This window comes from Chiloscyllium punctatum, chromosome 27, assembly GCF_047496795.1.
Source record: "Chiloscyllium punctatum isolate Juve2018m chromosome 27, sChiPun1.3, whole genome shotgun sequence".
In the NCBI taxonomy this organism is placed as follows: Eukaryota; Metazoa; Chordata; class Chondrichthyes; order Orectolobiformes; family Hemiscylliidae; genus Chiloscyllium; species Chiloscyllium punctatum.
This window is the reverse complement of record NC_092765.1, coordinates 3,968,122-3,995,188: the sequence shown is the minus strand read 5'-3', so window position 1 is coordinate 3,995,188 and position 27,067 is coordinate 3,968,122. Positions and strand designations below refer to the sequence as shown.

Sequence of the window (27,067 nt, the reverse complement as noted above, 5' to 3'; positions counted from 1 at the left end):
ACGCTGGAAAAACTCAGCAGGTCGGGGCAGCATCTGTGAAGAGAGAAACTGGGTTAACCTTGAGTCCTGTGTGACTCTTCTTCAGAACTCAGGGTCCACAGATGCCGTCAGACCTGCCAAGTTTCTCCAGAATTTTGTTTTCATTTCCAATTTCTAGCTTCAACAGTATTTGACCTTTATGGGATGAAGGTGATGCCAGCTATGTGTTCTGTCTCTTTATCTAGAGCTGTGTAGGTTGTGTCCCTGTGAACACAGTGCATTTTCAATTTCCAGATAAAGAGGAAGCTGGTTGGGGATAGTGCCGTGGTGTGGGAGAGAGCGGCCTCTTCTGCACCACGTACAGTAACCCTGAGACAGTGCCTCTCACCTGGTGGCCAGGCTCTTACCCATATGCTCAGTTTTTATTGTGCTATCCTTATTTCCAGTTAATGGCACACTGACTGTTCCCTGTTAACTGAAACCAAAAGAGAAAATGCTGGAAAATCTCAGCAGGTCTGGCAGCATCTGTAAGGAGAGAAAAGAGCTGACGTTTCAAGTCTAACTGACCCTTTGTCAAAGCTTTGTTCCCCGTTAACTGTCTCCCTAGCATTTTTGGGTTATCTGACCTGAAGGGGGACATAGAGTTTGTCAGTCAGTCAGTCCAGGGCTTCATTCTTTCAGGGTTACCTTGGCTCCCGAGGCTGGTTCAAACTGGTTGCAGATGCTCATTAGTCTACTCATCAATAGTAGATCCAAGCAGAAAATAATGACTTTGACCATGCTTTAACCTGAGGGTCTCCACTACCTGGGATTGTCAATCCTCTTATGCCCAGGTTCTTTGTAATGGACTTGCCAAAAGATTCTGTAAAACACATGGACAGGACAAGGGAAGGTGAGGGCAGCCCTGTGCTGACTCCAGATTTGATCCAGAACCTCCCATCCATTGACTGAAACTCCATTCCTGATGTTTATGTCTATCCATTGGATCCAACTATAGACTCCTTCCCTAAACCCCATTTAGGAGAGAACATATCCCTCAGGTAGGTGAATGATATTCTGTCAAAGACCTTTTCCAGGTCCAGGCTGATGAGGTAGTGTCCACCTCTCTGTCCCTCACTAGGGTGATCGTATCCCTGAGGGGTGTAAGGCTATCAGAAATTGACCTGCCTGGTGCAGTTTAGGTCTGCTCAGGATGAATCAACTGCACCAGAGCAGTCCTGACCCACTCGGCAATAACCCATGACCAAATTTTGTCGTCCATGTTTAGGAGTAAGATTGATCCCCAATTCCTAATTTCATCTCTCTCCCCCTTCTGCCTGAAGGGGAGTCAGGGGATGTCCTTCCTCATGAATTCACACTTGCCATTAGCCAGTAGCAGGCTCTCTGTCACCTCCAGCAGGTCCTGCTCAATCAGGGGCTCACAGCACTGGGAAAGTGTTATTGTCAGCAATTTTACTCTTCTCCGAGGTATACTGCCTGCAGTTCTGGTCCCCATCCAATAGGAAGGATGTTGTGAAATGTGAAAGGGTTCGGAAAAGATTTACAAGGATGTTGCCAAGGTTGGATAGTTTGAGCTACAGGGAGAGGTTGAAAATGCTGGGGCTATTTTCCCTGGAGAGTCGGAGGTTTATAAAATCATGAGGGGCATGGATAGGGTAAATAAACAAGGTCTTTTCCCTGGAGTGGGGGAGTCCAAAACTAGAGGGGCATAGATTAAGGGTGAGAGGGGAAAGACTTAAAAGGGACATAGGAGGCAATTTTTTTCATGCAGAGGGTAGTGTGTGTATGGAATGAGCTGCCACAGGAAGTGGTGGAGGCTGGTACAATTGCAACATTTAAAAGGCATCTGGATGGGTATATATGAATAGGAAGGGTTTGGAGGGATATGGGCCAAGTGCTGGCAAATGGGACTAGATTGGGTTGGGATATTTGGTCGACATGGATGCTTTGGACCGAAGGGTCTGTTTCCGTGCTGTACATCCCCATGACTTTGACTCATGGGCTCTGCCAGCTCCTTTAGAGTTAGCCATTTGTTCAGACTCTTCCCCTGCAGTGTTACCTCCCTGATCGAGAATAGAAAATGAATAAAAATATCTAGAAGGGGGAGGTTCTGCTGTTTGTGGGCTCCACACCTCACAGGCTGGCTAAAAGAGATTTGCTGATCCTCAGACAGCGATGACATCAGCAACCCTCCTCTTTTATCAGAGAGCTCTGTGCATGCACCTTCTGGAAGGAACAGGAGCACATCACAGTTTGCAGCACAATCAGTGGGCAGAACACCTCGCTGACAGAATTCTCCAAATGCACCAAGATGTAGCTTGGCTGGTGATAGAACCTGCTGAACACCCAGAATTCCACCCTGCGCACAGGGCCTTCAATGTGACTGTGGTGGGAGAACTCTTGTCTGCCTCCTTGCAAAGGAATGTGTCTTTGCAAAGAAGATCTGGAGAGAGATGCAGTGGTTTTGTTGAGGTTAGTTCTGAGCAGCTCCATGATGCAGGATTCTGTCTCCATGGGCCGTTCTCTGGGATCGCACACTGAGCCAAACATCAACTGCACCTGCAGGACCATCAACTCGGTGAAAGACACTATGGGGAGGCAATGACCTAGCATTATTATCCCTGGACTGTTAATCTAAAGACCCAGATAATGTTCTGGAGATGTGGGTTCAAATCCTGCCATGGCAGATAGTGGAATTTGAATATCTGGAATTAAGAATCTAGCGATGGCCTTGAATCCATTGTCATTTTTTTGAAAATACTCACCTGGTTCAATAATGCCCTTCAGGGAAGGAAACTGCCATCCTTACCTGGTCCGGCCTACATGTGACTCCAGACTTGCAGCAATGTGGTTGACTCTTAACTGCCCTCTGGGTAATTAGAGATGGGTGATAAATGCTGGCCTAACCAGCGGTGCTCTCATCCTGTGAATGAATAAAAAGAAATTGGTCTGCCTGCAACTTCCAGTGCAAGGTATTATCTTCAAACTAGTGTTGCAATTGGCACTTTCTAAAGGCCAGGACTATGATGAGGGAGCCACTGGAGGTTGGGGCAGCAGCTACAGACAGGGTAAGGAAAAGTAGCTGTCTATGGTCTGTTCGTCACAGCTCTCTGAGAGCTGGAACGGAATTACCCATCACACGATATACCTTCCAACAAATATATGGTGTCAGTCAAGAGCATTGAAAAGGTATTGAGGCATTCCAGAGGGAAAAGTGGTATTTAATGATTTTTAAAAATCGCTTTTCACAAACTGTAATTTCTAATTAGAAATATTTGAGCGAGGCTATATATTGACATGGAATGTGTTCTGCAAACAATTGAATCCTGTGGAACATGTTGTCTTTGGGGTATGTTGATTTCTTGCAAGTCCTGGAATATTCAAGTTGAAATGTTTTTGTTTACAAACTTTATACAAAGTACATTATTGGGGAAAAATTGAACAAAAGAGATCTGCATTCTCTAACTCCAGGCTGCAGTTACAGATTAAACTCAGCAACTTACTTCATTGAACATCAAACCTTCTTGCACTCTCATCATTCAGTCATTCAGCAAATGGATGGTTCTCCGCTGGTTAACAGTATATTCCTGGATATAATTGAGTCTGACAGTGGCATTGAGTTTGGGATCTCAGTTGCTTCTGTCTCTGTCTCAGCTGGGATTGCCAGGACATTGTCAATCAGACCTTCACTTACACTTGAGCACCAATAGAAGTTGTGCATCCTCTGACCAACCATTATTTTTGTCAATTGTGTGTCATCTGCACCGATTGACAAGTTCAACTAGAACAGCTGGAATGGCATATGTGCTTTATTACTTGAAAATAAAAACTTGTATTTGTGTACAGCCTTTCACTCCATTACAAGATCCTAACATGTTTTGCAGCAATCTGTTGCAATGTACAAAATATAATTATCTTGTACACAGCAAGACTCCACACAAAAAGCAATGTGATATTGACCAGTTTGATATGTCAGGTAATAATTGATCAGGAAACCAGAGCAATGCCCCCTGCATCTTTGGAAACAGTGCCACGTGACAGGGTAGACAAGGCTTCAGGTTATTGTTCATCTGATAAATAGCACCTCTAACTTCTCCAGCTGGCAGTCCAACACAGTACTTTGGTTTTTGCTCTCAAGTGGGACTTGAACCAACAACATTCTGACCAAACATGGCCTACTGCTCAGTGACGGCAACTCGGGAGGAGGCTGACTTCCAGTTCCATCGTCATGGAGACTGGAAACTGATCGATCCAAATAATCCTGGCTGAATTCAGCAGGGCATGCCCATTCCGTGTGCTTTAGCTCAGACACCAGGAGGTCTTCAATGATTATTCCCATCCTCCACCACCCCCCTTCCACAATTGGCAGACAACAGCAGGTTGCTTTGCATTAGCTGTTTATACCTCCTGCTATGGATCTCCTGAAATGCCGCCACCAGCAGTTCTGAATTACAGGAGCAGCAGGGGGGCACTTGGCAACTGGAATAGGTTGCTGTTCACTGACAGTTAACCCATAGCTGTACATCACCTACTAACATTAACTTTACATTAGAACACATGAAGCAACACATATTAACACTCAGGTTTGCTGTTTATACACATGCCTGCAGTTTAAAGCTAACACAGCTCTCAAATCACATTTCAGCCCAGAAAACACAAGTAGGAGTAGGCTATTCAGCCCGTCAATTCTTCTCTGAGAAGTAATGAGAGCACAGCTGATTTGATAATCCTCAGCTCCACTTCCTACCTTTTCTCCATAAGCCTCAATTCCCTTACTGATTAAAAACCTGTCTCTCATGTTTGATGAGCCAGCATTGGCAGCCCTCCTTGGTAGAAATTCCAGAGATTTTCATTTAAGATGTGCTCTTTGTCCAGGAAAAACTATAGGAATTAGGTCTGCATTGTGTAGAATCACTGTGCGAATTGTGTTCACTGTTTGCCAACATACCTCCATCACAACAAAATATAATCACTTCTTTTGTCAGAAACTTGCGTAATACATTCAGAGGGACTGTTTGTTGATTTATGTGCTCAAATTAGCATGATATTTAACCAGCACTAACTTTAGTTTGGAAGTGTCACCAGGTTTTTCCTTTCAATGGTGTCTTTTTGTTGATGTTCTCAAAGAGTCCTGGTCGTTTGGTGCTTGCTGATCTCAGTCAGAAACAAATTAGGGCGAGGCCTTCCTTTGTTTCACTGGATTGAAGATGTGCCTTTTTCACCAACGACGACATTTGTATCATCGATAGCCACAGGTGAGGTGCCAGAAGACTGGAAGTTGGCTAATGTGGTGCCACTATTTAAGAAAGGTGGTAAGGACAAGCCCGGGAACTATAGACCGGTGAGCCTGACTTCGGTGGTGGGCAAGTTGTTGGAGGGAATCCTGAGGGAGAGGATGTACATGTATTTGGAAAGGCAAGGACTGATTCGGGATAGTCAACATGGCTTTGTGCGTGGGAAATCATGTCTCACAAACTTGATTGAGTTTTTTGAGGAAGTAACAAAGAGGATTGATGAGGGCAGAGCAGTAGATGTGATCTATATGGACTTCAGTAAGGCGTTTGACAAGATTTCCCATGGGAGACTGGTTAGCAAGGTTAGAACTCATGGAATACAGGGAGAACTAGCCATTTGGATACAGAACTGTCTCAAAGATGGAAGACAGAGGGTGGTGGTGGAGTGTTGTTTTTAGACTGGAGGCCTGTGACTGTGGAGTGCCACAAGGATCGGTGCTGGGCCCTCTACTTTTTGTCATTTTTATAAATGATTTGGATGTGAACATAAGAGGTACAGTTATTAAGTTTGCAGATGACACCAACATTGGAGGTGTAGTGGACAGTAAAGAAGGTTACCTCATATTACAACAGGATGTTGACCAGATGGACCAATCGGCCGAGAAGTGGCAGGTGGAGTTTAATTCAGATGAATGCGAGGTGCTGCATTTTGGGAAAGCAAATCTTAGCAGGACTTATGGACTTAAAGGTGAGGTCCTAGGGAGTATTTCTGAAAAAAGAGACCTTGGAGTCCAGGTTTATAACTCTTTGAAAGTAGAGTTGCAGGGAGATAGGATAGTGAAGAAGGCGTTTGGTATGCTTTCCTTTATTGGTCAAAGTATTGAGTACAGGGAGGTCAAGTTGTGGCTGTACGGGACATTGGTTAGGCCGCTGTTGGAATATTGTGTGCGATTCTGGTCTCCTTCCTATCAGAAGGATTTGTGAAACTTGAAAGAAAAGATTTACAAGGATGTTGCCAGGGTTGGAGGATTTGAGCTATAGGGAGAGGTTGAATGGGCTGGGGTTGTTTTCCCTGGAGTGTTGGAGGCTGAGAGGTGACCTTATAGAGGTTTACAAAATCATGAGGGGTATGGTTAGGATAAATAGACAAACGTCTTTTCCCTGGGGTTGGGGAGTCCAAAACTAGAGAGCATAGGTTTAGGGTGAGAGGGGAAAGATATAAAAGAGACCTAAGGGTCAATGTTTTCACACAGACAGTGGTGCGTGTATGGAATGAGCTGCCTGAGGAAGTGGTGGAGGCTGGTACAGTTGCAACATTTAAAAGGTATCTGGATGGGTATATGAATAGTAAGGGTTTGGAGGCAAATGGGCTGGGTGCTGGCGAGTGGGATTAGATTAGGTTGGGATATCTGGTCAGCATGAACAAGTTGGTCCAAAGGATCTGTTTCTGTGCAGTACATCTCTATGACTCTATGACTTTGTTCATTAAGGAATAGTTTTGTGAAATCCTTCTGTGTATATAAAAGGAGGTGGAAGCAGAGTCCTTCAGAATTTTTAAATCTGTTATCGGGGTAGGCAGAAATGTGGAATAATCGGATTTCCCAGGATTTTATTGAATGGTGGAACAAGATTAAGGGGACGAATCATCTACCGTTTGTTTGTTAATTTGCATGTGCAGGAGAGAAAAAGGTGATATTTCATCTGGTCAGGATATTTTCTATTCCTATTGACACTTTAATGTCCCGTTGTCATTCAATATTCTTCATCCGATGTGGTAATTTTTTTGGATGAAGAGGGGTTGGGACAGAGATGCCAAGCAGTCTGTTTCAAAGCCCATAAGGTAAACAGCTTGTGAGATATTATTTCTCAAAAACCAGAACAATAGAAGCAACCTGAATGGGTGAGGCCAAGCTCCTACTGAACCAGGATGTTTCATTTTAGTTTCTCAGTAGCAGTTAAGACCATAAGACCATAAGACATAGGAGTGGAAGTAAGGCCATTCGGCCCATCAAGTCCACTCCGCCATTCAATCATGGCTGATGGGCATTTCAACTCCACTTACTCGCATTCTCTTCATAGCCCTTAATTCCTTGTGACATCAAGAATTTATCAATCTCTGCCTTGAAGACATTTAGCATCCCGGCCTCCACTGCAGTCTGCGGCAATGAATTCCACAAGCCCACCACTCTCTGGCTGAAGAAATGTCTCCACATTTCTGTTCTGAATTTACCCCCTCTAATTTTAAGGCTGTGTCCACGGGTCCTAGTCTCCTCGCCTAACGGAATCAATTTCCTAGTGTCCACCCTTTCCAAACCATGTATTATCTTGTAAGTTTCTATTAGATCTCCCCTTAATCTTCTAAACTCCAATGAATACAATCCCAAGATCCTCAGCCATTCCAGGGATCATCCGTGTGAATCTGCTGGACATGCTCCAGTGCCAGTATGTCCTTCCTGAGGTGTGGGGACCAAAACTGAACACAGTACTCCAAATGGGGCCTAACCAGAGCTTTATAAAGTCTCAGTAGCACAACGGTGCTTTTATAAAGTCTCAGTACCACAACAGTTGCTGTGGTCTTGAAACTGGCTTTGGAATCTGCAGTATATCTCTCCCTGCTACTCTCTCTCTGAGTTTCCTCTTGGACTGGAGAATTGCATATGATACAATGTATTTTACAGAACTTGCCTTTGCCAAGGGAATGTCTATGGTATATTACTATATTGGAACAAGTTAGAAATCACACAACACCAGGTTATAGTCCAACAGGTTTATTTGAAATCACAAGCTTTCAGAGCACTGTTCCTTCATCAGGTGAAGTTCACCCAACAAGGGAGTAGCACTCTGAAAGCTTGTGATTTCAAATAAACCTCTTGGACTGTAACCTGGTGTTGTGTGACTTCTGACTTTGTCCACCCCAGTCCAACACTGATACCTCCACATCATATATTCAAACAATTACTGTTTAGTAGTTAAATAATCTATTTTTCTGTTATGTTTTCCAGTGAAGTCATTCTAATTTCTTGTTTCTTTTGCAGTATTTTAGTTGTAGTGTTTAAGTCCAAGCCTGATAGTTTAACCAATTGAATTGCATCTGAATGTAATACCTGGCACTTGCCTTTAAAATATGAGAAGTTCGGCTCTAGGCTATCATCTTTTTATGTTTTGATGGGGTTTAGTTTGGTTTCTGATACCAAGTGAACAAAACATTCATTGGATTTTTTATTGGACCTTCATTTCCTTTAAACTCTCCAGTTCCACAAACTATATCAACAGTTTGCTCTACTTGCAAATTCTAATTTTGCAAACCAAATGTTCTCCTTTTCATATTCCTCATTATGAATTGGTGACCACCTTCTCCACATTCCAAGGTACAGCAGAAAAATATGGTTCAACTTAACACTCCCTTTATGATCATAAAAAATGGGTAATTATATTCCCTTTTCGTTTTCTGTCCTGGTCTCAGTATCTCAATCACTCAGTTGTCAGAGCTCTGTGGATAAAACACTGGATTAACCTTCCAGACCTTTATTGCAAAAAAAATCAGTTTTAAAGTTAGGAACCAATTCTGATGCCTTCACCGGTTTGTAACTGCTCAACATCAAACGCATTGCTTTGGGTCTGGAGTCACACATAGGCCAGACTGGGTAAGGACAGCAGATTCCTTCCCTAAAGGACATGAGTGAGCCAGATGAGATTTTCCAAGAATTGACAGTAGCTTTATAGGTGTCATCAAACTCTGAATTCCAGGGTTCTAATTGAATCACACCCAAGTCCCCAGAACATTATCTGGATTAATAGTCTCGTGATAATCACCTGTTACATCAGACTGGGAATGTTAAGTAGGAGAAAGTCAGGACTGCAGATGCTGGAGATCAGAGTCAAAACGTGTGGCACTGGAAAGGTACAGCCAGTCAGGCAGCACACAAGGGGCTAGAGAGTCAACGTTTCAGGCATAAGCCCTTCATCAGGAATATGGGTGGGCGTGTGGGGGGAGGGGGCAAGGGGGCTGAGAGATAAAAGGGTGGGGCTGGGGGGAATGTAGCTGGGAATGCGATAGATAGATCAAGGTGGGGATGATGGTGATAGGTTGGATTGGAAAGTGGAGCGGATAGGTGGAAGGAAGATAGATGGGTAGGAAAGTTCAAGAGGGTGGTGCGGAGTTGGAGGGTTGGATCTGGGATAAGGTGGGGGTAGGGGAGATGAGGAAACTTCTGGAAATTTTAAGTACCAAAGTTCACCCATAACTTCAGCACCTATATGAATTAACAGTGGAAAGGGCTTGTGTCTAGTCTTATTAAGAACATAGAACATAGAACAGTACAACAGAGGAACAGGCCCTTTGACCCAAAATGTTGTGCTGAACATAATGCAAAATTAAACTAATCCCTTCTGCCTGCCCTCGGTCCATATCCCTCCATTCATGTGCTTATCAAAAAGCTGCTGAAACACCTCTATCGTATCTGCCTCCGCCACCATTCCTTGGCAATGCATTACGGACCCCTATCACTGTCTGCGTAAAAAATTTGTTCCTCACATCTGCTTTGAACTTTCCCACCTTAAACACATATCCCCTAGTATTAGGCATTTCAACCCTGGGAAAAAGATTCTGACCGTCAACCTTATCTGTGCATCTCTTAGTTTTATAGACTTCTATCAAGTCTCCCCTCAGCCTCTGCTGCTCAAGGCAACCTGAGTTTTTCTAGCCTCTGCTTTTGGTTAAAACCCTCTAATCCAGGCAACATCCTGGTAAAACTTTTCTCCACCCTTTCCAAAGCCTCCACATCCTTCCTGTAGCATGGCGACCAGAACTGAATGCAATACTCTAGGTGTGGCCTACCAAAATTCTTATAAAGCCGCAATATGACATCCTGATACTATTTTATGGATTTAACTGGCTGGGGAACTGTTCCCAACTAACAACTCTCTGTAGCTCATTCCGTGTCTTCTCTGAGTCAATACTAGAAACAGACCCAGGGAAATTGGTCTGGGTGGTTTATTCTTCGGAGGGTCGGTGTGGATTTGTTGGGCAGAAGGGCCTGTTTCCACACTGGATAGAATCTAATCTAATCTAATTATATCCAACATTTAAACATTTCCCACTTTGTAGTGGGTAGTTGAGGAATTGGATTAATCCCCTCCTTTGGAAAGGTAGGATTAAGCATCTGCTTCCTGGGTGAAAAATAATTATCATTTTAATAAGTAACTAGCCATTATATGGTGGCTCAATGGTTAGCACTGCTGCCTCATAGTACTAGGGACCTAGGTTCGATTCCAGACTCAGGTGACTGTCTGTGTGGAGTTTTCACATTCTCCCCCTGTCTGTGTGGGTTTCCTCCAGGTCCTCCGGTTTCCTGACACAATCCAAAGATATGCAGGTCAGGTGAATTGGCCGTGCTAAAGTGCCCATAGTGTTCAGGGATGTGTAGGTACATTAGTCAGGGGTAAATGCAGAGGGGTGGGTTTGGGTGGGATCCTCTTCGGAGGGTTGGTGTGGACTTGGTGGGCCGAAGGGTGTGTCCACACTGTTGAGATTCTATGATTATGTCTTAGACATCTACTTCTTAGCAGCAGAGCACCAAGATAATTGATTCAGCTACAAACTGCTAGTGTTTCTTTGAGTCAGTTTTTATGAGTGAGTCTGCTTAGACACAGTTCTTACTGCAGGACTGTGACAGAGTTTCAAGGGGTCTGCCAAAAGTAAGCAGAAAATGTGCAGAACGTCAGATAGATGATTGATCCAATGCCTCTCTCACTTAAGTGCTGTCAGTGTACATTTTAACCAGTGGCCTGTATCTGATCTTCATTCACACAGGCACAAGACACTTCACAATCACAACCTCCCTGACAAACAGATCCAGGAATAGGCGGCAAAGTATAACACTTACCACAATTCCTTCCTTTGATAGATTGAACACAGAATGTAGCATTATATCTGTTCTGAAGAAGGGTCACTGGACCCCTGAAAATTGACTTCACTTTCTTTCCACAGATGCTGCCAGACCTGCTGAGGTTCTCCAGCAATTTCTGTGTCTACTGGACCTTAAAATTAGAATATAATTTCACTTAAAGGGGCACGACAACAAAGATCAAATCACAAATGAAACTTACAAAATTTAAATTTAAGCAACAGGCTCATTTAGCTATTTGGGACATGCATCCATGCCTGATATCACTTTGCAGGGATAAGCAAAAACAGAATCGCTACGTTGTAAATTGTAGGCCATTCAGCTCGTACCAACCCTCCAAAGAACTTCCCACCCAAACCCCCCTAGCCCATCCCTACATTTCCCACCACCAAACCACCCTAACATACATGTCCTTGGACAGTGGGAGGAAACTGGAGCACCTGAAGGAAACCCATGCAGACACTGGGAGAACGTGCAAACTCCACACAGACAGTGACCTGAGGATGGAATTGAACCCAGGTCCCTAGCACTGTGAGCTACAATGCCACTCAGTTAAGGAGATGCATTGGAAGGCTTAAAGCAGCACCTCAGTGCCCAGAATGGCACCAAAAATTAAAGCAAGGAAAAAAAATGTAGTGAATGAACACTTGACATGCAGGACATTTCAAAAGTTTGGGTTTCTCTGGGATCATTTAATATTCTCTTTGGGCTAAGGCCTTCCACAGGCCCATTACAAGGTCAGCATTGAAATGGCAGGGACTATGAAATTGATGAAGACAAGCAAAAGGTTACAGGAAAGGGATGTATTATTGGTTGGATGATAGGCTTTGACTTGTATCTATCTGCTCCGAGTGCGCAGGACACTCTAGATGAGCTTCCCAGAAAATTAAATCCTGTTTCTAAATCCAAATATTATGGAGTTATTTCCCAATAAAGTAAAGATAGGCACAAATACACCTTTCTGAACAGGGGCTATTTTAACATAAAGAGGTCAGTGATCATTAAAACCTAAAGATAAATTATGTACTCCCAAGATGACCTTAGTGACTGCATTTTATGCATATTAGCATTTAAATGGGAATTGGTTTAGTTCAGTTGGCAGGATTGTTGGTTTACAGAGCAGTGTGACAGCACGGTGGGCGGCATGGTGGCACAGTGGTTAGCACTGCTGCCTCACAGCGCCGGAGACCTGGGTTCAATTCCCGCCTCAGGCGACTGACTGTGTGGAGTTTGCACGTTCTCCCCGTGTCTGTGTGGGTTTCCTCCGGGTGCTCTGGTTTCCTCCCACAGATGTGCAGGTCAGGTGAATTGGCCATGCTAAATTGCCCGTAGTGTTAGGTAAGGGGTAGATGTCGGGGTATGGGTGGGCTGCGCTGCGGCGGGGCGGTGTGGACTTGTTGGGCCTGTTTCCACACTGTAATGTAAATGTAATGTAATGTGACGCTATCAGCATAGGTTCAATTCCCATCACTGGTTTGAGGTTACTGTGAAGGACTCTCCTTCCCAACCTCTTCCCTTGCCTGAGGGCTGATGGCCCTCAGGTTAAATCACCACCAACTGCTTCACTCTAATAAGAGAGCAGCCCCTATGGTCTGGTAAGACAATAGCAACATGACAGTATTTAAATAAAGTCCACTGTTCTCCTTTAATGTACTGTGATCTCATTGTGACTATTAAATAAAATGTTTCACAGGATCCAGACCAACATTTCAAAGCAATGTTGACCAGCTTGTAACAAAGTTTTGAATAAAACAAACCAGGATATTGTAATAAACATTCAAAGGTTGCACTCAATTCTGTCCAATTCTAAATGCCACTCTCTGCCCTCTGTCCACACCCTATCTTTGTTTCTCTTCCTTAATGAAAACCACAGCTGCTATTCTTGACTAGCATTGTCTAACCACAGTTGCAGTAAGAGGAATTATAGATAGTCGGCATTAAAAATATTGCACTGACATGTGAAAATTTCTGATGAGTTGTCTCCACATTCATTTTTCTCTAAAAGCGTCATATTTGTAGATTTTTACCTCACCTTTTCACAAGCCTAATCTTTCAGATTGTGTGCATTGCATTTTCCAGTTAATTGTGCATCGGTGGAGAGGCAAAATGATACTTGGTCATCTCACCCACTGGAGGAGTCACTATTTGGCTGATGTTTTTCACAATGTCTGAACTGAGAGCAACATCTTGTTACTCAGATAAACTTCCTCGTGGTTATGAACTAAGCATGGTTCTCAGTGCTGTCCTCATCACCTTCTGACAGAGTGTGCCACCAGAAAGCCAGCCTAAGAAAGCTCCATAACCACCTTCAGTGCTCTTGCATTATGGTAATTTGAACACTGCTCATGGTTCAGTTAAACTTAGCTGAATGCAGACTCTGGAACTGGGTAACTTTTAATCAATGAATCTAAATAAAGAACAAGATAATGGTTCATCACAATGTACTAACTCACACCTAATGAACTTCAGGTCCTTCCTCCTTTTCGATGGTCCCAAGCTATTCTTGTGTTTTATCAGCTCAGGCTGTACTGTTCATTACTGAAACCACAATTCTTTCCTTACTCAGGAACTGCAACAGTAAAGATACAAAGAATATTGGAAAGGGTCATTTGACACACAAAGTATTAGTTCTGCAAAGATCTACTATAAAAGCCTTGGATTTTTACATATCCTTTCAAAACTGAAGAAATGCACATTGAAAACCATGGATCCCTTGAAGAGTAGTGACAGTTGTTATATAGGGCTATCAAGAAGGAAGTATTCTATTCACCCTACTTAACCCTCTGCAGTTAAACTCTGAAAAAATACTAAAAGAGGAACGCTTCACAATGTTTTCCTTTGTCCCTGTACCATGAAATCCAAATGCAGCAAAATCTGGACAACATTCTGGCTTGGGCTGACAAGTAGCAAATAACATTTATACCACATAGAAGCAAGTTACAGAGACTATCCGATTCTCCTTGACATTCAAGGCTATCTCAAGAAGCTTGATTCCACGCAGGACAAAGCTGCCTACTTGATTGACACCACATCCATCACCTTCAACATTAACCCTCTGCACCAGCAGCACAAGATGGTGGCAATCTGTACCATTGAGAAGACAAACTACTATAACTCACTCAGTCTCAATCAATAGCACCTTCCAAACTTCGACATCTAGAAGGACAAAGACTGCAAGACCCACCTCTTGTAAAGAAAGACACAGTGAGTTGTCCTCCATCAAAGCATCCAACAAAGTTTTCTCTATATCAGTGAAAATTCAGTTTTCTTGTACTTTTGTTCTCCATTCCAGATTTGCTGTCTTGTTGTCTCCAGATTCTTATTACCTCTGGACTGCAGGCTGGCTCAGTGGTCCGTGCTGCTGCCCCAGGTTCGATTCCGACCTCAGGCGTCTGCCTGTGTGGAGTTTGCACATTCTCTCCGTGTCAGCATGAGTTTCCTCTGGGTGCTCCGGTTTCCTCCCACAATCCAAAGATGGAAATGTGGGTTATGGGATATGGTGGGGGGGAGCATGGTCTGGGTGGGATGCTCCTTCGAGGGTCAGTGCCCCCTCCTTCTGAACTGTCGGGATTCTATGACCAAATTCAGGAACGTACGTCACTAACAGGGGTGTCATTCGGTTGGATAACTTTGGTTCAGTTTGCACAGTCATGATGGGTGAATGGCCTCTCTTCATCCTGCAAACTTCCTCTGTTTCCATGCTCATATTGCACTGACTGCAGCCCACATGAAGTGGAAGAACAATGGCAAATTCCATGAAAAACTGAAGTGATCAACCAGTACCATAAACTTTCTTTCCTCTCCATACCCTTGCCAACTTTTATAGGTGCACCAGCGAGAACGTTCTGTCTGGATGTATCACTTACCTGTTATGGCAACTGTCCCATTCAAGGTTGGAGATGGTTACAGAGAGTGGTGAACTCGGCCCAGACAATCACAAAGACCAACCTCCCATCTGTAGAATCCATCAACCAGGCCCGCTGTCAAGGAAAGGCCACCAGCATTCTGAAAGATCCATCCCACCCTGGCAATTATTTTCCACAACCTCGACCATCAGGGAGAAGGTACAGAAGCCTGAACACAGGCACCAGCTGGTTTTGTAATGGCTTCTATCCTCCTGTTGTTAGAATACTGAATGGACTCACAAACTCTTAGCATTCACCTGTTCTTTTGTTTTAGTATTTGCTGCTGTTTACCTATTATTTACTTAACTATGCTACTTAACTCAGTGATCTGCCTGTATTGCTCACAAGACAAAGCTCTTCACTGTGTCTCAGTACATGTGACAATAAATTCAATTCAATTCAATTCACTTTCTTTTCCTGCAAGCATATATGTAGCTTTTACCAAACCTAAGGGAGGCCGAGTACTGGACTGACTGATCTCTTCAGTTGGTCATTAGTATTATCGCTGGGACACTGAGTTATTCAGCAGCTGGTATCCAGTTGAAGACTACTATCTAATGTAGAAATCATGTTCTGAATTTTGAAAGCAGAGGTTGTTTGAGTAAGATCAGTCCTCTGCTTATTGTGAACAGCCAACCAGACAGACTGATACTACCCATTATCATTGGCACCTACAGTTTATGACCTGGCAGCCATTGTGTGGTTGGGAGAACATCACTGTGTCTTAATAGCACAACACTGTTGGTGGTAAACGCCACTCACACTGCAACCGCAAAGCAGCAGCATGTAATAGATCTTACTTGTTTGTTATCCAGTGTAATTCAACAGCATGCAACGGATACCTCTGTAATTTGTACTTTATTTTTCCATTTGAAACATTTCCAAGGCTTACGAGAGTCTCTGATACAGTTAGGACACCAGTGTAACTGCATTCCGAGGGCTGATGTGAATCACTGAAACCGATCAGGTATTTTAACTTTGTTCATGACACAAAAATGACAACAGGACATTTGGTAGAGTTAAAGTAGAGCATACAAGCAAAATAGACCTTCCACTTGCAGTTGTGTAGCTAAAGAGGAAGCTTTGTGAAATGTTAGGGCCATTTAAGGAAATAAAGCGTAAAAGATCTGCTCTGGTCATCCATTTTAACAGAGAACAGAAACAAATTGATGCATTTTTCATGTTCACCAACACATTGATCAAACAGTGGCTTCATTTGTAAATGGGACTGACTGCACTTTCAATATGATTAGTGCTCCTAAGACCTGGGGGTTACTTGCTCCCATTATTAGCATCACAGCCTTTAAGTCTACAGATAGATTAATACTTCGAAGGGTTTGTGTACATCGCATTCAGGAAAACCTCAAACTACAAAACTGCAAGCTGTAACAACAGAATGTGAGCTCAGCAAAGCAAAACTAACAAAACTGACTTCCTTAATGACTCAAAGGAAAAATAGTCAATCAAGCCGAAAGATATTGCATCAAAAGTGAAAAATGTTCCAATTGAATTTTTTTTTGTTAAATCAATGTTTCTCTTTGGCTATGAGCCAGCACACATCCTCCTTCCTCAACATTTCTGACTTCTAACATAACATTTCTGCTACTGTTGTACAAAACAGGAGTGTTTCAATCAGGCTGCTGTTCACTGTAAAAATAATAAAAATTACTGAAGTGGCTAAAACACCAGGGGCTTCTCCCTGATATTCTTTACAATCATCCTCCAGTGACTCCAGTGAATTTCCTCTAATGGGTTTTCATTTTAAATTTAGCAATGAAAACCCAGAATAAATCTATCTAATCAGAAGTTCCTTCTTTATAAAATTCCTGCTCACACTTATTCACACACTTGTGCCCTTTTGTGTGACCATGTATTGAAGTGGAAGTCTGTGTTTGAGTGTCAGTTTATGAGGACAGGACAGGGTTGGTTAGGGAGCGAATATCTTTTTGTGGTGAGTTCCTATTCAATTCGGACTTTGAGTCACTTATTGACGGATGATAAAGGTTTTTCTTGTAGGAGACCCAGGACGTGCTCCTTCTGATTTTACCTTCAGAGGAAAGGACACCTTTGATGAGGCGAAGTCAGTGTGTAGCCATTTCCATAAAACCATAAGATATAGGAGCAGAATTAGGCCATGTGGCCCATCGAGTCTGCTCCATTGCATGGTCATGGCTGATATGTTTCTCAGCCCCATTCTCCTTTCTTTTCCATGCAACCTTTGATCCTCTTACTAATCAAGAACCTATCTGTCTTTGTCTTCAATTCACTCAGTGACTTGGCCTCCACAACCCTCTGTAGCAACGAGTTCCACAGATTCACAACCCTCTTTTTGAAGATATTTCTCTTCATCTCAGTCCTAAAGGGTTGTCCCTTCACACTCAGGTCCTAGACTCTCCTACTAGTAGAAACATCTTCTCCACATCCACTCTATCCAGGCCTCCCAGTTTTCAGTAAGTTTGAATCAGAGCCCCGAGCCCCCAACCCCCCACCCCGCCCCAACCTTCTAAACTTGATCAAGTATGGACCCATAGTCCTCAACCACTCTTCATATGGCAAGCCTTCATCCCTGGGATCATTCTTGCAAATCTCCTCTGGACTCATCCAACATCCTTCCTTCAACACGGGGCCTAAAACAGCTCGCAACATTTCAAATGTGGTCTGACCAGTGCCTTATACAGCTTCAACTGTATATTTCTGCTCTTATATTCCAGCTCTGTTGAAATGAATGCTAACATTGCATTTGCCTTCCTAGCGTGCCAACTGAACCTGCATGTTAACCTCAAGAGAATCCTGAATTAGAACTCTTAAGTCCCTTAATGCTTCAGATTTCTGAAGCCTCATTTAGAAAATAGTCTTTCCCTCCATTCTTCCTACTAAAGTGCATGGCCTCACACTTTCTCAATTTTTTTCCATCTGCCTTTTCTTTGTCTACTCTACCAGCATGTCCAAGACCTTCTGCAGTCTCCCCACTTCCTCAAAAATACTTATCCTTCAACCTATTTTTTTTTCATTTGTAAATTTAGCAACAATGCCCTCAGTTCCTTTGTCCAGATCGTTAATGTAAAATGTGAAGTGTTGTGGTCCCAAAGCTGTCCCAGTGGAATTCCACTAGTCACCAGCTGCCATCCTGAAAAAGGCCCCTTTACCCCCCACTGTCTGCCTTCTACCAGTCAGCCAATCCTCTATCTTACCCCTAATATCATGAGCTCTTATCTTATCTTATTCAGCAGACTTTTGTGCAGAACCTTGTCAAAGGCTTTCTAGAAAACCAAATAGATCACGTTCACTGGCTCCCCTTTGTCTAACTTGCTGGTTAACTCCTCAAAGTGTTTCCTCATGGGAGATGGTAGAATTTTAATTTAATATTTAAGTTTTAAAAATCTAGAATTAAGACTTTAATCATGACCATGAAACTGTTGTCAATTGATGGGGAAAACCCCCTTTTGATTCAATAATGTTCTTTAGGAAAGGAAACTGCCTGGTCTAACCTATGATCTACATGTGACCCCTAACGTAGAGCAATGTGGTTGACTCTTAACTGTCCTCTGTGCAATTAGGGATGGACAATGAAACCAACAACACCCTCATCCTGTGAATTAATAGAAATATTTGTCCAATGAAGGCTCAGGGCTGGTGGATTCCCACTTCCACTGTTTTAATGTTCCTGACTAACTCCAGCTTTTGAGAATACCAACAATATCAGAGAGCTTTTTCTGACCCTTGGAGTGGAATTGTGATTTGGAACAAATCCACATTTTTGAATAAAGATATCTTGTATGACAAAGTTAATGTTTCAGCTCAAGTGACCTTTCCTCAGAACAGTTTTGAGGGTTTTTGTTTTATTTTTACTTTGCATGGCAAAGTGCTTCACGGGTTCCAATGGGCTTTGGAACGTTCTGGGGATATGAAAGGTGCCAGAGAAAACCAGGTCTTTCTTTTCACAATCGTATGGCACAGCTCCTGAGTGAAATGGAAACCAATCACACTTTGTTTATTGCTCGAAACACCCAACTGACAGGAACGAACATCAGCAGTTGCTCAATGCAGGAATATACTCAGGATTACATAAACATAAGGCAATTGTTCAGAGTCATTTCAATTCAGTTTTGAAAATATTTATGTTGCATTTTCATTGATTTTCACTTTTCTTTTTCATAATTTTTCACCCCCTCCCCTTCCTTGGATGTGTCGTCAGTACTTAACTAGATATTCTCTATCAAACTGTTATGTTACACCTCTGGATCAAGTTGGGAGTTGAAGCCATGCCTTCGGGCTGAGAGGTAGGGGCACTACCACTGCATCATCAAAGCCCAAAACTCACTCTTCGAGTATGCTATCTTTCCTTGCTGCCATTGACTGGACATGCTGATAGGTTATTATTAACATACCAGAGCCTGTCTTCACCAATGCCTGTGTATCCTGTGGGAGGGAATAGACTCTAATCATGGATGTGAACTCTGACAGTGGTCCTGAAGCCAATTGTAGCTCAGCTCTGTTTAAATAAGCTAATTTAGCCTGAATGAGTACCACACACGAGACCTTCCCAGGGTAGTGTGACTCGCTGAATAAACTCAAATAAAAGTTAACCCCCACTAGTTAAAACTGCAGATTACACATCCTGGCATTCCCACAAAGTAAAATAAACTGGTTAATATGCTAGCTACCAAGTGCTCAAACCTAGAAATAAATTTTTGATGGCATTTCTTGCTGTGAAAATTAACCTCTTTCTGTGGCATGCAGAGTAAATTTTAATCCCTCTCCAATATTTCTGATAGAGTTGTATCATGCTGGCACGAGTGCATTGTTTGAGAGCCCGATCATGATATGCGAGTCAAAACAATGTGTCTTGGCAGGCAATTCAACAACTAAAAGGGATGGGCATCACAGCTGAGCCCAATTCGGTAATGTTTAATCATGCACACATTCAGACTTCCTGAAAGGAGTCATTGGATAGTGATCATTAATGGGGTCTTCTCATAAGACTCTTTCCAATCCAATGTACCAAGGTCAATTGTAGTCATTCCTATCACCGTCCTGACAGAAATCACCTGACTGTAACTTACAAAGATGACAGTTTAAAATGCGGCAAACGATGTTACTTAAATTTGCAGAAATGTGATATCATTAAATTGTAATACATATAATGTCTCCTGCAAAGTTCATTTTGGGACAAGTCCATTTTAATTGGACCAATAATAGCTCAATACTTAATAGTTGAAATGCTGCCAGTGTAAATGTCACTGCTACAAATTAACCATCCTAATTGGTCCGATTTTTAATAATGTTCAAAACAAGGTTTCTTTGCACAAATTAGTGATGTTGCAGAGTGCCGATTACATTGAAAGCTGGGAGAAAATATGAAAAATAATTTGTCAAAAACATTACAGCAGTCCCTGAATTTATGACCTGGTTCTGTTCCTGACTGTGTTTGTTAGTTATTTGTACACAAGCTGGAACATGTTACAGTACAATCTAAAATAGCTGTTTGTAAGTACGAGCAAGCTTTCAGGTCAGATCTTTAAATTTAATATTAAAGTGGGATCTCGGGTGTAGGTACAAGTGTTTGTAAGACGGGCCTTCATAAATCGGGGACCACGTATAACTGAGTATCTAAACAAGAAACTATTGACAAAATGTTCACGTTTTTGTACAACCAGTGCCAGTTGTAATTTCTTTGCAGGAATGGGTGAGACAAATTGGTGAGGAAATCCTATGGGCTGTAGCATTGGCCAGTGGCAGGTTTTTCAACAGCACTTTCTTGAAGTAAAGGGAAGCATTGGTACCCATATGAAAACAACTTGCAAGGTCCATTTTCTGACTTTGTGCGCCTATTATCAATTGGGCTAGTTTAGTTTGGGATTATGTTCAGCTTGGACTGAAGGGTCTGTTTTGTGCTGTATGACTCTAAATAACAAGTGAAGAGAGTCTGGTTATAACATACCTCTGAATTATCCTTAGGTAATGGGGAAACAGCTTTGTTCAGGGAGATAGTGCAGAGCTCGGAGATAGATATCAGCATTGTAGCAAAGCTAATATTGTTAAGTATGAAGAGAATTGAATGCAACATTGAGAAAGTTATGCTTCAGTTCATAAAGGACACAAGGAGACTGCATCTGGAGCACAATGTACAGTATGGGTCTCCCTATTTAAAGAAAGATGGAAATGTGTAGAAAGCAGGTCTGAGAGGGTTTACCAGACTAATAGCTGGAACGTGTGGGTTGTTTTATGGAGAAAGGTTGGACAGGATCGACTTGTATCTGTTGGAGTTTAGAAGCATAACAGGCAACTTGATTGAAGCAGATAGATGCTCAGAATTCTCACTAACAGAGGATATGGAGAGGATGCTTCCCCTTGTGACAGAATCTAGAAACTACATTCTACATCAGTGGGACATTGAGCTAGAGTCATACAGCTTGGAAACAGACCCTTCAGCCCAACTCATCCACCTATGAATCTCTTTTAAAAAAAAACACGCTGTTAGTCTCTCACTACAAAAATAAACCTTGAAAAAGTTGTATCTTGTTGAATGAGGTGTGGCTGAGCTTTCAATAGCACATGAACTTCATAATTACACTGAACACCTGCACTGGCCCTGAAAAGCTAATTTCATATTTAGAAAGTATTGAATTTTCATGTATTATGTTTATTTGTGATTCATTCATGGGAAGAGGGCATGACTGGCCAAGTCAGCATTTATTACCTAGACAGCAACTAAGAGTCATTGTGGGTCTGGAGTCACATGTAGGCCTGACCAGGTAGGGATAGCTGTTTCCTTCCCTAAAGGACAGTGGTGAACCAGATCGGTTTTTTCCAACATTTGACAATGGATTCATAGTCATCATTAGACTCTTAATTCCAGATTTTTATTGAATTCAAATTCACTATCTGCAACGGCAAGATTCAAAGCTGGGTCCCCAGAACATTACCTGGGTCTCTGGATTAGCAATCCAGCGATAATACCACTAGGTCATTGCCCACCCGATTGTATCTCAGTACTTTGAAATAATATTGTTTTAAAACATTTATTTCTCTTAATTATAGCTTATATTTTAACCCAAATATAATTATTAATCTTGCTATCTGAAAATTTAAATTAAAAATGAGGGATGATTTAATTACTTCCAACTTTCTGGCTTGCTGTGAGAATCCTTTAATGTGATTGGCTGATTACCAGCTTGCAACATTAATGTTGCCACATACTTGGAGATCCACTGCACTGGATTTAAGCAGTTGTCAGCAAGGGGATCATAGAAAATTCTTAGAAGACAGGGTAGTTGCTGAGAGATAGTTTCCCCTTGTGGGAGAGTCTCGCACCAGAGTAAATCAACTTTGAACAACGAGTCACCCATTTAGGACAGAGACGAGGAAGAATTTCTTCTTTCAGACAGTAATGAATCTGTGGAATTCTTTACCACAGAGGGCCGACAAGGCTTGGTTATTAAGTGTATTCAAGGCTAAGATTGACATATTTCTAACGAGTGAAGGAATCAAGGATAATGGGGTAAAGGCAGGAAAATGGAGTTGAGGGATTATTAGATCAGCCATGAGCACATTGAATGAAGAAGCAGACTTGATGGGCTGAATGGTCTACTTCTGCTCCTATGGCTTATGATCAAATGGCCTAACCAGGGAAGGGGAAGGGTAGAAGATTGACAGAATCAGTCCTGACTTGTGGAACTATGTTTCTGCCATTCATGCAATATCTAGCCTTGCGTGTGGAAAGTTTGTGACCTCGACAGTTCCAGACAGCTGGCAGGGAAGAGAGGATATTAAAATGAAGAACAGGAGGTAAAGAAAACCAAACTGACAGAAATAGAAGGCGTGTCCACTCTGTGATAAAGACAGTTTGTATTACCATTGAAAACAAAGTCACATGCACTGGAGCTTAAATACACTTTGGCATTTATGTATCGCCAAGAATGCTAAAGAATTTATCACCTGCTGAGAACAGCTGGAGATTCATCCTTATGCTGCACAATTCCAGTGATAGCAACTGGATAGCAACTTAATTCCAAGAGAAAGACATTAAACATGTATTTTAATGGCTTACAATTACTTAAATGATGCATGAGTTATTTAATTTCTAAACCAAAATATATTTGGCATTTATTGAACTGGGGAGGAAGTTATCATGCAAGATTGACAATGAATACTAAAAGGTTCTGAAGAAAAGTGGTATACAGTATGTACCTTCTTTCTACAGATGTTGCCCGACATGCTGAGCATCTTCAGTGCTTCCAGTTTTCATATTGGATTAACACTGCCATTTATTCGAGGGCAGCATTTTCTCAACACAATGGATTAAATAGTAGACGATTATTTTAACAAGTTATTATTCCACCGGTAACATTTTTACCATTAACAGACACATTCCCAAGCTCCTCAAGGTGGGAAAAATGCTCTGGCTGTTCCTTAAAAGCCTACAGCCTATCGAGCAGATATTGGGGCTCATTGTTCAAACCCCAAAACCAGCTCTCTCACATTGTGATCTGGTACCAGCATCCCTGCAAAACCAATGACGACTCTATTAAAACACAGAGAAAAAGAAATCACTGCACAAAATCAGCAGGTCGGCAGCATTTATAGAGCCATCAAGTTACACAGCATTGAAACAGACCCTTCGGCCCAACCTGACCATGTTCCCAAACTAAACTAGTCCCACCTGCCTGCAAGTGGCCCATGTCCCTCCAAACATTTGTTTTTCATGAACTTATCCAAATGGTCTTTTAAATCTTGTAACTGTACCTGCACCCATCATTTCCTCTGCCAGTTCATTCCACACATGAAGCACTCTCTGTGCAAAATAATTGCCCCTCAGGTCTTTTTAAAATCTTTCTCCTCTCACCTTAAAATTATGCCCTCTCATCTTGAAATCCCCTACCCTAGGGAAAAGACACCTGCCATTCACCTCATGATTTTATAAACCTCTATAAGGTCACCCCTCAACCTCCTGCACTGCAGGGAAAAAGTCACAGTCTCTTCTAGTAATTCAGACCCTTCATTAGGATCTGGTTCCCAAACCTTGCATATAAACCACTGTCTATCACTGTTTCTTTTCTTATCCCTCAAAGTATTGGCTGAGAAATGGCATTTGCAACAAATAGAACAACAAGAATGCTGCCTTCAGTGGTGGTCCTGGTTGATTTGGACACCTACTGCTTAACACCAAAACCAGGTAAAACCTCATCCCTTCAAACTCATTTTTCCAGCAACTGCAGACATTTACAGTACTGTGATGGTTGGGGTTTTGCCAATGATGTTACCATTTTTAGTCCATCCCTCCATGGAACAAGTCAATGTTGGCAACACATTTTTTTAGTATCTAATAAAAACATCCTAAAACTGTTTTGCAAGCACGTTATCATATTAATTTTGGCACTGAATTGCGTGAATAAAAATTCAAAATGGTCAAAAGCTTAATGAAAGTTGAATGGGATGACCTAAAGATGCAGAGAGTGACAGTGAGAGAGAGAGAAATATAAATGGAGGAGAAGAGGATTAAGAGCGTTAGGGTCTCCACAGCTGAGTGCTAACCATCAGTGATAAGGTGTCAAAAATCAGGGATGCACAAAGAATCAAATTTACACTAATTCAGACTTTTCAAAGGGCTGCAGTAGAATCCATAGAGTTCCGATAGTGTGGGAACAGACCATTCAGCCGAAGAAGCCCACACCAACTTCCCAAAGACCAACCCACCCAGACTCATCCTCCTACCCTATCCCTGTAACCCTGCATTTCCCAGTGACTAACCTAATCATCTCTGAACACTGGGAAATTTAGCATGGCCAATTCACCCTAACCTGCATATCTTTGGACTGTGGGAGGACTTCTTCTTAATCATGTAAAAATAAACAGACAGGCAGTGTAAAAGTCTTCAAACAAAGTAGGCTATTACAAAGTAAATGGAGATATCTATCAAACAAAGCTTTCCCTCTTCCCTACAGCTGTGTAAACATTACTTGATGACATCTAAGTGCATTTACCATTCTTGGGGCTTAGTCAAGCATTCATAATGAGACTAACTACTTGACCAACTTTAGTTGATATAGTTGCTGCTCCATCTGTAAAATGTTCCTTTAAGCCTTACCCTTTGACCAAACCTGCGATTATCTGTCTTAACATCTCCTTGTGTGATTTGGTGTCAAACTTTAATTTTCCTAGAAGTGCCTTGGGACATTTTATCATGTTCATGGTGCTATGTAAATGCAAGCTGTTATTATAATGTTGGGAAATTGAGATCTAATTAGATTATGAGGACTGAAGATCAAAACCTTCAAGATATCATTATGAAAATACAAGTTCGATAAAGATAAACTATTTCCATTGGTTTGGGGATTCTAAAATGAAGGAGCATAGTCTGAGAATTAGGGCCGGACTGTTCAGGAGATATTAGGAAGCACTTCCACACAAAAAGTGTTGGAGGGGTTGGAATTCTCTTCCACAAAAAACAAAAGATATTGCATTAGTTGTTAATTTTAAATCTGAGATGGATAATTTCTTCATGAAGCAAAGGTATTAAGGGATTTGGGCCGAAGATGGGTATATGCAGAGAGGCCACAGATCAGCCAGGATCTCATTGAATGGTGGAACAGGCTTGAGGGGCTGAATGGCCTCCTCCTGTTCCTATGTTGCTATATTCACTGCAGATTGGTGAGCTTGAGGAATTGGCACTAAATTTAGAAAGTCGGTTCCTGCAGCTTGATAAAAATTAAAAGACCTTGAAGGATATTCATTGTCATTGGGTAGAGGCATAAATGAATTTTGAAGTTGCCTTTAAAGTGGTCCGAGCAGTGTGCCTGACCTACGTGTTAATTGCTGAGGTATGTTTCTAAATCAGATGCTATCGCGATTGTAACAAGATCAGGCCAGGTGGACCCAACAGAATATGCATTCCCTGATTGGGTCTGTTAATCTCGGCGCATCAGAGAGCCTTAGCTGACAGATATAAACAGGGGTGTCAGTGGCTCTGTTCACTCTGAGAGCTGGCACTGAGGGAGTTGGATCAGTGTCAAGAACTCTCCATGTGTGAATAAAGGATGACATGGTGATGGGATACCAGCCTCTGTGGAGTTATTTCAGATGCCACAGGTACAAATGCTGATCTATTTGTTTGTTCTTTATGTGCTCCCTATTATTGAGAATTTGTTCTTGCTAGTCAGGTCACTGTTCAGTGTCAGGTTACAATTTGAGTAAAAAGCCTCATAACACTGTTCACCTCAGAGTAATGTTACTCCATTGGCCAACACTACAATGAGCAAAATATCTAAAAATTGGAGTGGGGGCAGGGGGCAGAGGCGATAACAAATTAGCATTTTGCACGCAAAGCTGCAAACACAAGTCTAAATTCAATAACTGGAGCGCATCAAATATGCATCATGTTCTAACTGTGTAAGCATGCTGAAACAAACCAATTATCAATCAAACAAAACCCAGATGGAATCAGTGTTGCACTGGGGTTACTAAACACTTAGCACTCCATGGTAGTGTGCTAATTTTTCACTGATCTACTGAATAAAATCACCTCACTCAGCTAAGAGTGCATAACCAACAGGAAATCCAAATTTTTATCAAACAGATGCTCAGTCCGAATCACAAATGCCACACCAGATAAATGGGAAAAAACCTCTCTCAGCTGTTTCTTGTTACAGGAAAACGGAAACAGGAGGAGGCCATTCAGCCTCTTGAGCACCTTCCCCCATTCAACATGATCTGCAATCTAAGCCATTAACCAGCTCTTGACCCATATTCTTCACTCCCCGCCAATAACAATCTGTTCAATCTCATTTCAACTCATCAATTAATCTAGCATCAATTGTCATTTGCAGGAAAATGTTCCAAATTTGTACTAGGTGTATTTCCTATTATTTCAACCTTGAAAGATATAATTTTAATGTTTTGACTGCATCCGAGTCTGAGACTCCTTCATCCTCAAACGTAGTTTCTTGCTGGCAATGCTGTGCTCCCCTTAATTCCTTGCAAATTATGATCCAATAAAGTAATATTTAAAGAGTCAACAGTTTCAGACTAACATCTAAATACTGAC

At 42.1% G+C, this 27,067-nt stretch overlaps 1 protein-coding gene across 8 annotated transcripts in view; it reads right to left on the bottom strand.

The window, feature by feature from the left end:
- LOC140453373 (proto-oncogene tyrosine-protein kinase Yrk-like) overlaps positions 1-27,067 on the bottom strand; it is a 304,349-nt gene that overhangs the window by 136,031 nt on the left and 141,251 nt on the right. For 4 of the 8 annotated variants that reach the window (XM_072547949.1, XM_072547951.1, XM_072547950.1 and 1 more), the window contains one exon: positions 2,789-2,902. The exons of the other annotated variants lie outside the window; for them this stretch is intronic. The gene's annotated coding sequence lies outside the window, so the exon portion shown is untranslated. The remainder of the gene's footprint in view (positions 1-2,788; positions 2,903-27,067) is intronic. 8 annotated transcript variants of the gene reach the window in all.